Source organism: Bacillus rossius, chromosome 8 (genome assembly GCF_032445375.1).
Source record: "Bacillus rossius redtenbacheri isolate Brsri chromosome 8, Brsri_v3, whole genome shotgun sequence".
Taxonomy (NCBI): domain Eukaryota; kingdom Metazoa; phylum Arthropoda; class Insecta; order Phasmatodea; family Bacillidae; genus Bacillus; species Bacillus rossius.
The window spans coordinates 68,360,907-68,369,297 of record NC_086336.1 but is presented as its reverse complement, the minus strand read 5'-3'; positions in this window follow the sequence as shown (position 1 = coordinate 68,369,297).

The following is an 8,391-nucleotide window of genomic DNA, read 5'->3' as shown; positions in this document are numbered from 1 at the left end:
GTTCTTGGGCTAGCTCAGTTGGGGGTGGGTTTCGGGCCGCGTGGCAGTTAAGAGGATCTAGCCTGCTAATAATGAAACTACATAGGGTTTCGTGGCACTCACTCTTTTTATTGGCCACTATTTGCACTGGCACGGGGCTATCGCAGTTCCCGCCTACGACCGTTCTTAGGTGAGGCCTGACTACACGAGAATTTCCCCTTACACGGCCGCCTATGGGAAGTAGTAGGCGCCGGCGTCGCGGCGCTAACCGATGGCGTTTGTCCCAAACCGGCAGGGCTTTGATTTCCTGTCCTATAGCGAATTCAGGCAAGCACTACCTGCGGACACAGTTTCTGAAATGTCCCATTAAAATGGCGAGGTCTCGTCCATGACACAATGGTACTATTTTATCCTAGGCAATGCATGACTATACAAGCGAATAAAGATATATATATATATATACATACATACGAGAGGATAGGAAAAAATTATGAAACACTAATAAAAAGAAAACTAAACTATTTACAATAAGGCGACCCCTTGGCAATAGTTTACATACTAATCTCCATAGTTTCGAACTGCCTGACACGACTCGAAGACTGTTGCTGATCTATTCCCCGCGTCACTGACGTTAAGCCCGGAGGCCTCTATGCTCACCCGTTTCACTCGTCTTGGCGAGAGCTCGCGGCCGACACGTCACTCCTCCGCGGTTCTCCAGACGCGACTGCCCTCTGCTCGCGCCGACCCCCTCCCCGCGCGCGTCTCGTGCAGCATCTCACGTCCTCGTGGACGGGAACCCGCGACTTGTTCACCCCGTGCATATTAAAATACATGTTATTTACCCTTCTAATTTAAATTATACATGATGGATGATATTATAGTTTTTACAATAAAAATTATGTCCTGCTGAAAGAAAAGAAAATATACATAAAAAAAACTACGTCGGAGGGACACTGATTTAATGAAGGTGGCACCACTGGCTCCCGCACACGCCCGCGCACAGAAGAAGGCGGTGACGCGCCATAACGGCCTGTAGGAGCTAGGGTGGCCTCTGGGTCGACGTCAAATGCCCCCCCCTCCCACAAGGCCATTATGCGCGTCAACGTCTCTTAATCGCATCTGCCGTTGCACTCGTTGATCGTAGAAACGAGAGGGTAGGAAGTGTCTTGGCCTCTGGTGTGTATCGTGTGCGGGTGTCTCGCGAAGGGTGGCAGTAAACTCATGACACTGAGTCGGGATCCTGTGTTAGTGTGGTGGCTTGCCTTTGGTAGGTTATTGCACTGAAATTCCCGTAAGTAGGTGGGTACCCGCCGTATCCTCCTAGGTCGGGAGTTTTCCCCAGATTCGCTTCTGGAAATTGAGGGGCTGAGCGAACAGTTGGGGTCTAATGTCCTGCCCTTTCCCCCCATCCTCGTGGTTGGGATGGCAGACCACCCCGAAGATCCTGGTTCACCTGTCAGGACCCCCATCAGTTCTTCCTCCATCCCCTCTGTGTCCCCCCGTTCTGTATCTGAGTCTGGTTCGGTGACGGTCATAATGAACGACGAGTCCGCCAGACTCGTATTGAGGGGCCAGAGAGGGGTGTCTGGGTCTTTCCCCTCCTCGTCCTCCCCGTCCGTGTCCGGTTCCGTGATGAACTGGATCACGTTTGTGTCGGCGGTCGTTTCGTCTGGTTCCCCAAATGTCCTGGCTGGTTCCATTACGCTCTCTTCTGCCCCTCCTGTCTCCGTTCCTTTCATGGCTGCCCCTGTGTCGGCTGCCGGTCGCGTCTCTGTCACGTCTCCTTGTTCTTTCTGTCCCGCCATGTCCTCGTCCCACCTTCCGTCCATGTCACGGCTGGCTTGGTTTGCGTCGGTGACTGGTGTAGAGGCAGACCCCTCTCCCCTGTCCGTGTCCCTTGGAGCTTGTCTCTCCCCCGCGGCTAGGCGCAGTTGGTCTCTGTGAATTTTTGCGGGCCTCCCGCTTGGTGTACGTATTAAGTACGATGTGGCCCCCGCCTGTCGCAGAACGGTCCTGGGGCCCGCCCATTTCGGGGCTAGACCTGCACAAAAGTTCTTTGCCCTTGACGACAGAGGATGCTGTCGGACGTACACTTGGTCCCCGGGGTTCAGAGTAGGGGGGGGTCTAGTGGACTGTGGTGTCGTCTGCTGTAGATAGGCCTCCTGTCTCCGCCTAGCCCTCTCCTGCATTCTGGTCAGCTCGGTATTGAGACATTCGCCCCATCCGGCTTCTGTGGCTGCCGCCTCTACCCGGCATTCTCCTGGCAGCGCCAGGTTCTGCCCCATGACCAGCTCTGCCGGCGAGTAACCCGTGGCGGCACTCGTACGACGCCTCAGACAGTATAAGAGGTTCGGCAAATGGGTATCCCATTTTGAATGGTCCTCTCCCAACCGGAGACGGAGCTGAGCCTTTATCTCTTGGTTCCGTCTCTCGGTTGGGTTGGCCCTCGGGTGATACGTCGGCGTCGTGTGGTGGCTCACCCCCCACCTTCTGCAGGCCTGTTTCCAGCGGGCTCCCGTGAACTGACATCCGTTGTCCGATAGGAGCACCGCTGGGTACCCGAAGCGAGGGGCTACCTCTCCGTCGATCAGCGCTATCAACGTTCCCGACCGGACGTTGGAGACCGGATAGGCCTCGACCCATCTGGTAAACAGGTCTGTTAGTACTACAAGGAAGCGCTTGCCTTTGCTGCTGCGGGGATAGGGCCCCATGATATCTAGAGCTAGTGTGTGGAATGGGTGTTGCGGGCGGTGAGGTCGCTGTTGCTCCTCGCCGTCTGTCCTCCGGGCCTTGCGCTGCTGGCAAGTGTGGCAGCGTCGGACGTATTCCCGGACATCGTGTCCCATGCCGGGCCAGTGGAAGGAGACCCTGATTGCCTCCGCGGTTTGTTCGGCCCCGGGGTGGCCTGCTAGCTGGTGGTCATGGAAATAACCCAGTATGGCCGCGCGGGCCCCCTTCGGGGCGTGAGTTCGCCAAGCATCCCCACCTCCCGGCACCCGCGTCTGCAGGACCCCGTCCACGCAGCGCTGATCCGGTACCACCTGGTTCCCGCACGCCTCCACGGCGGCCTTCGAGACGTCGTCCCCCCGCTGAACCCGCTGCACGGCGCTAATCAGCTGGGAGAGAGTGTCCACTGCCTCGGGTTCAGTGACTGGTTCCTCCTGTGTTACCGCGTACAATGCCGCGGGCCCCATCTGGTCTCCCGTGACGGGTGCGCGCCCTGACGGAGGAAGCAGATCGTCCCACGTGCCCTCGTCCTCAAAGATGTCCTCTGGGTTAGGATGTCGTGACAATTCATCGGCAAGTTGGTTAGTCCTCCCTGGCACGTGTTCCACTGTGAATGCAAAGTTTTGGAGGGTCACAGCCCACCGGGTAAATTTACTCTTCCTCCCTTGCATCGAGTTCAACCATTTTAAACACTGATTGTCCGTCCTAAGAGTAAACTCCCGCCCTTCCAGATGGTGTTGGTACCGCTTGACAGCCCACACCACTGCCAAGCACTCCTGTTCATTCACATCGTAGTTCCGGGCGGCCGGCCCGAATTTGGCACTGGAATACTCCATCACGCGTCGCTCGCCATTGGGTCCGACCTGGTACAACACGGCCCCCATACCTACTTGACTCGCGTCCGTTTGTAGGTACAGGGGTTCGCCCGGCACCAGCCGTGCGAGGGTGTGACTGTCCTTGAACAAGCGCTTGACAGTAGCCAGGGCGCGGTCGGCCTCCGCGGTCCACCTGTATTTTGTTTTGGGGGATAGCAAGTCCGTCATGGGGGCCGTCACCGCTGCGAAGTCCGGTATGAAGGACCGCAGCCAGTTCAGGAGCCCCATGAGTCTTTGCAGCTGTTTTCTCGTCTGTGGAGCCGCCTTGGACGCGATCAGGTCCAGGTGCTCCGGGAGAGGGCGGCACCCCTTCTCACTGACGACATGCCCCAGGAATCTGATCTCCGTTGCCCCGATATGGCACTTGTGCGGGGCGCAGGTCAGCCCGTGTCTGGCCAGCCGTTCGAGGACCAATGCCAGGTGATGCGCATGGTCCTCCCACGTCCGTGACCAGACGATCACGTCGTCCAGATAGGCCGTGACGAAGTCGCCCACGAACCCATCCAGGACGCGGACCATCATGGCCTGGAATGTCGAGGGGGCGTCCATCAGCCCGAACGGCATGGCTCGGAACTGAAACCTGCGTCCGTCCGGGGCCGTAAACGCGGTCTTAGGACGGTCTTCCTGCCTGACGCGGACTTGCCAATACCCGGACCTTAGATCAAGTGACGTAAATATACGGGCGTCCCCCAAGCCTGCCAACGCGTCTGCAATGTTTATCAGTGGTGGTGGGGCGGGTATGGTGACAGAGTTCACGGGTTTGAAGTTCACACAGAACCTCAAGGTCCCGTCCTTCTTCTTAGCCATGACGATTTGGCTATTGTACGGAGATTCACTAGCTTCTATTACTCCGTTCTGGAGCATTTCGGTTATCTGTTCCTGCACTACCTGACGGTCTTTGAGTCCAAACTCCCGCGGCTTTACGTATATGGGACTGTGTGGCTTTGTAGGGATGGCATGTTCCGTCACCGTTGTCCGCCGCAGCATGTCTGTGGCCGCGAACACTAACGGTTGCTGCGACAACACGCCCTCGAACAACCCTGTGTAATTTGGTGGCACGTCATGAGTGAGGTCTGCCAGCTGGATCTGTGGTGAGGGAGGAACAGGGCCCGCCCGGCCCACGCCGTACAGCGTTCGGCGCCCCTGACGGCCCACGTGCAACTTACTGTCCTTGATGTCAATGGCGGCGTCCTCCTGGACCAGCCAAGGCAGGCCCAGGATCAACTCCTCCCGCAGTCCACGCATCACCAGGGCGCTAGTCCGACTGAATAAGTCACGAACACCGATGGTTACCTGTGCGCGTCCAGACGTGGACGCGCTTGTCCCCTCCGTTGCCAGTTGCACCTCGTCCTCGTGTGGCTCCAAGTCCTCGTCCGGCACCAGGTGGGCGGAGACAAAAGAGTGGGTCGCCGCCGTGTCCACCAACGCGTGGACGGGACGGCCGTTCAGGAGCACTGGCACCCGGAGCAGCGCCGCCTGGTCCGTGCCCAGCTGTCCCAGCTGTGCTGGAGGAGCCCCCTGCTCCTCTGGTGGTGACCTGTCCCCTGCTGTTGGACTGCTACTGGCTCCCCCGTCTGCTGTGGCGTCCATGCTGCGGTTCCCGTGGTCCCTCGTGTCTCTTCCGAGCTGCCCAGTGGGGCTGTCACTTTTGGCGGGCGACGTCCCTGTGTTCCTCTCGTCCCTGTGGCTGGTGTCATGGCGGGCGTCGTTGGGCTGACTCGTTCTCGGGCTCGGTGAGGTCTTTTCTGTCATGTTGTCCGGGTTCGTATCTAGGAGGCAGTGGCCGACTCTGTCCCTGCCCCCTATTGTCCGTTTCCCGGATGGCGTCCTTCCCTTTCCATCTTCCTCCACAACTCCGCCTTGGTTGGACACTCCGCGTGCCAGTGATACTTCGGGCTGCGGCAATACTGACACCTGGGTGGACGGTTGTCACTCGTCCGCTGATTCGTACTCCGCTCCTCTGACCGTGTTCTGGTCTCCCGTGTGGGTCCCCCTGTCGTCCTCTGCCCTTGTGGTGTGGCCCCGCCCCTGTATCGGACCAATGTCATTGCGTCCTCGGGTGTCACAGTCTCTTGTGACATCACTGGTGTCATCCTAGGCTCCCGTCGTGACTCTCTTGCCCAGAGTTCCCTCCTACTTGCTGCCAAGTCCATTTCAGTCTCCCGGGCCAGCTCCACGAACTCGGATACCTCTAGGTCCACGGCCCGTCGCAGAAAAGGGCGTAGCGACGGCAACAACTGTTCGCATATTACGGGCATGACCTCGCTCACTGTTCTCTCCGGCCCCACTCGCCGGTGCAACCGCACCTTCCTATAGATAAATGATTCGGCGCTCTCCCCTGCGGCCTGTGGTACACTGTAAAGTTGTCGCTGACACTCGGCTCGTGCCAGTGGTCCGTTGAACCGCCTCTCTAGTGCTCGCTCGAATTCTCCCCACTCGGATAGATAGTCCCCCGTGTCCGTCCACCATTTCGCCGCCCGGCCCCGTAACTGGCCACACACTCTCGTCACCCAGTCCCTTCGTGGCACTCCCCTAAGCCTGTCCACACACGCGGCTACAAACGCACTCGGATCTTCGTGCGGTTCTCCCGCAAACTCCGGTAATGGGCTAGCCACCTCGACCACTCGCATCACTATACTCGGATGACCATGACCTATGGGCTCTCTAACGCCCTCGTCGCGGTGACCCGGTAAATGACTCCCCGATTGTCTGTCATTACTCTCCCCGCTACTCTTCACGTCCGCTAGTCCCCATGGGCATTCGCACGAAAGGTCCTGTCCGTGTCTCCCCCTGAACGGAAGTCCACACCCCACACACGTGTCCATCACCCTCGCCTTTGTCTCATCCGGTCCCTCCATTTTTCCGGTCGTCACCCGGCTTCACTTGGTTATCCGATCCTTCTCGGCTCGGTCGGCGAACTCGCCTCTCGGCGCGCGATAAGCCGCAGCGCGATACCGCGCGAATTCGAGCCCGGCGTGGGTCGCGCCGCCTTATCTCTCTCCCGCGTGAACCTGATCCCGGCGTGGATGCGTCTCCTTATCTCTTTCCCGCGCCGCTCCTTCCGCCTGCTTCCGCCGCTCCGCCGCGCCAGGCAGCTCCCGCGCCGTTCGCGTGACGCAACTCGCGCTACGTCGCACGCTACTCCAGTCCATATAATGTCCGTGATGTCCTTTCCGCCCACTTTGTCCGTGTTCTTGGCAACCCGCACTTTGCCAAATTACGCCCTTTGAGACAAAATTTCGAAAGTTTGAAAGTTTTTAAAAAAAATTGAAAGTTTTGAAAATTTGAAAGTTTGAGAATGCGTTGCCACCTAGTTGGGGGCCACTTGTCGTCGAGCGGGCTGATCCCCTTATTGGTTGTGTAGGTTCTTGGGCTAGCTCAGTTGGGGGTGGGTTTCGGGCCGCGTGGCAGTTAAGAGGATCTAGCCTGCTAATAATGAAACTACATAGGGTTTCGTGGCACTCACTCTTTTTATTGGCCACTATTTGCACTGGCACGGGGCTATCGCAGTTCCCGCCTACGACCGTTCTTAGGTGAGGCCTGACTACACGAGAATTTCCCCTTACACGGCCGCCTATGGGAAGTAGTAGGCGCCGGCGTCGCGGCGCTAACCGATGGCGTTTGTCCCAAACCGGCAGGGCTTTGATTTCCTGTCCTATAGCGAATTCAGGCAAGCACTACCTGCGGACACAGTTTCTGAAATGTCCCATTAAAATGGCGAGGTCTCGTCCATGACACAATGGTACTATTTTATCCTAGGCAATGCATGACTATACAAGCGAATAAAGATATATATATATATATACATACATACGAGAGGAAAGGAAAAAATTATGAAACACTAATAAAAAGAAAACTAAACTATTTACAATAAGGCGACCCCTTGGCAATAGTTTACATACTAATCTCCATAGTTTCGAACTGCCTGACACGACTCGAAGACTGTTGCTGATCTATTCCCCGCGTCACTGACGTTAAGCCCGGAGGCCTCTATGCTCACCCGTTTCACTCGTCTTGGCGAGAGCTCGCGGCCGACACGTCACTCCTCCGCGGTTCTCCAGACGCGACTGCCCTCTGCTCGCGCCGACCCCCTCCCCGCGCGCGTCTCGTGCAGCATCTCACGTCCTCGTGGACGGGAACCCGCGACTTGTTCACCCCGTGCATATTAAAATACATGTTATTTACCCTTCTAATTTAAATTATACATGATGGATGATATTATAGTTTTTACAATAAAAATTATGTCCTGCTGAAAGAAAAGAAAATATACATAAAAAAAACTACGTCGGAGGGACACTGATTTAATGAAGGTGGCACCACTGGCTCCCGCACACGCCCGCGCACAGAAGAAGGCGGTGACGCGCCATAACGGCCTGTAGGAGCTAGGGTGGCCTCTGGGTCGACGTCAACACGTTTTTATTTCATAAAATTTACCATAAACAATTATCTCATCCACTTTTCGAATCGCATTTTCATTGTCCGTAATTTAGTTTTATCATACTCGATGACAAACTGAAAAAAAATTGAAACCACTCTGATATTTCTGGAAATTGAACAAATTATAGCCTTTATATTTGAAACCAAGACGGCGCCTTTCAGTTTCTTTGTTAAAACGGAGTTGATATCGTTCGAATGTCAACTCGTTAAGCTACAATAGTTATTAGTATACAGTTACGATAATTACGTTCGTCGAAATTAAAAATTAATTAATTAAATTATGTTTGATTTTGTTGGAATTTTTATTTTTGTCAGAGTTGCGTATGTGTAATTTACGTTGTGCAGTTACAGATTAGTTTTTTTTTTTTTTTTT